This window comes from Lipotes vexillifer, unplaced genomic scaffold, assembly GCF_000442215.2.
Source record: "Lipotes vexillifer unplaced genomic scaffold, Lipotes_vexillifer_v1.1 scaffold466, whole genome shotgun sequence".
Taxonomy (NCBI): domain Eukaryota; kingdom Metazoa; phylum Chordata; class Mammalia; order Artiodactyla; family Lipotidae; genus Lipotes; species Lipotes vexillifer.
In genome coordinates this window covers 704,906-707,563 of record NW_006796103.1, presented here as the reverse complement: position 1 = coordinate 707,563, position 2,658 = coordinate 704,906, and positions in this window count along the sequence as shown.

Genomic DNA, 2,658 nt, shown 5'->3' with positions numbered 1-2,658 from the left:
TTTCATGATAAACAAACAAACAAACAAAAAACTACAAACTAGGATAGAAAGAAACTTCTTCAGTGTAGTAAAGGCCGTATATGAAAAACCCAAACCAAACATCATATTCAATGGTGAAAGACTAAAAAAAGCTTTTCCCTTAAGATCAGGAACAAGAGAAATATGCCCATTTCACCACTTCTATTATGCTTGCTATTAGATCCTCTAGCCAGAGTAATTGGGCAAGAAAAATAAATTTTAAAAGCATTCAAATTAGAAAGGAAGAAGTAAAATTATTTCTGTTCATAGATAACATGATCTTATGTCATGTAAAATCATCAAGATTTGGGAACTCTAAAGATTCTACAAATAACTGTCAGAACTAAAAAACAAATTCAGCAAACGTGCAAGATACTGAATCAACACACAAAAGTCAGTTTTGTTTCCATACACTAAGAGTGAACAATCCAAAAAGGAAATTAGGAACATAATTCCACATACAATAGCATCAAACAAAAAAATACTTAGGAATAAACTTAGCCAAGGAGACAAAATATTTGTACACTGAAAACTTATATAAAACATTGCTGAAAGCAATTAAAGAAGATACAAATAAATAGGAAGACATCCCATGTTAATGGATCAGAAGACTTACTGTTGTTAAGATATCAGTGTTACCCAAAGTGATCTACAGATTCAGCACAATCCTTGTCAAAATTCCAATAGCTCTTTGTGCAGAAATGGAGAGGCCAATCCTCAAATTAATATGGAATTGAAAGGGGCCCAGAAGAGCAAAAACAATCTTGGAAAAGAAGAGCCAAGTTGGAGGTCTCACACTTCCTAATTTCAAAACTTACCACAAAGCTACAGTAATCAAAATAGTGTGGTACTGGCATAAAGATACACAAACAAACCAATGAAATACAATAGAGACCCCAGAAATAAACCTTTGGCCCATATGGTCAAATGATTTCTGACAAGGGTGCAATGACCATTCAGTGGGGAAAGGACTGTCCTTTCAACAAATGGTGCTGGGAAAACTAGATAACCACCTACAAAAGAATTAAGTTGGACCCTTACTTCACACCCTATACAAAAATTAATTGAAAATGGACCAAAGTCTTAAACTTAATAACTAAAACTACAAAACTCTTAAATGAAAACATACAGTGGAAAGCTTCATGACACTGGATTTAGCAATGGTTTCTTAGATATGACATCAAATACATAGGCAACAAAAGGAAAAAACAGATGAATTGGGCTTCATCAAAATTAAAAAATTGTGTGCATCAAAGGACATGATCAATCAACAGAGTGAAAAGACAACCCATGGAATGGGAGAAGATACTTGCAAATCATATATCTGAGAGGGGATTAATATCCAGAGTACATAAAAAACTTCTACAACTCAACTAACAGCAACCAACTCAAATAAAAAATGAGGAAAAGATGCAAATAGACATTTCTCCAAAGAAGGTATATAAATAACCAATAAGCACATAAAAAGATGCTCAACATCACTAATCATTAGGGAAATGCAAATCAAGACCACAATGATCATGGAGTTTCAGTAGAACCAAATTGTTGCCATTAAAAACTATTATATTGAACTATACATTGAGAAATCAATCAAAATAAAAATATTTACTTCAAAAAAAATTAAAAAACCCACAATGAGATACCACTTCCCACACATTAGGATGGCTTTAAAAAAAATAAAAACAAACAAAAAAATAAATCCCAAACCAGAAAATAATGTGTTGATGAAGATGTAGAGAAATTAGGACTCTTGTGCACTGTTGTTGGAAATGTAAAATGCTGTAGCTACTGTGGAAAACAGTAATGGTGGTTCCTCAAAAAGTTAAAAATAGAATTACCATATGATTCAGCAATTTCACTTCTGGGTATACACACAAAAGAAGTGAAAGCAGGGACTTGAACAGATATTTGTATACCCATACTCATGGCCAAATAGTGGGGACAACCCAAGTGTCCATCAACAGTAAGCAGATAAACCAAATGTGGCATAGCCATACAATGAAGTATCATTCATTCTTAAAAAGGAAAGAAGTTCTGACACAGACTATACCATGGATGAACCTTGAGGACATTCTGCTAAGTGAAATAAGCATCATAAAAGGACAAATACTGTATGATGCCACTTATATGAGTTCCCTAGAATAGTCAGATTCATAAAGACAGAAAGTAGAATGGTGGTTACCAGGAGCTGGAGGTAAGGGGTAATAGGGAGTTAGGGTCAGAATTTCAGTTTGGAAAGATGAAAATAGTTGTAGAGATGGATGATGGTGATGGCTGCACAATATTGTAAATGTACTTAATGCTACAGAGCTGTACACCGAATAATGGTTAAAATGGTAAATTTTATGCTGTGTATGTTACCACAATTAAAAAAAAAACAAAAGCCCTGTACCTGCAATTCAGTAGGTTGAGTAGTAGGTGAGTGAATAAATACATACTGGAAGATGATGCTTTTCCACTGGGTATTAAGGTGAATAAAACACGTCTTGTCCTCAGATGCTCACTGCAGGGTATGCGGCACTGCAGTCATACTTCACCAGAGTGCCAGGGTGGAGGGGCAGCACATGGCCTTGTAGTTTGGAAGCCCACCCACCTTACCCCTACCGCATGCCAGGCTTCTCGGGGTGGGTGAGTTCTTTT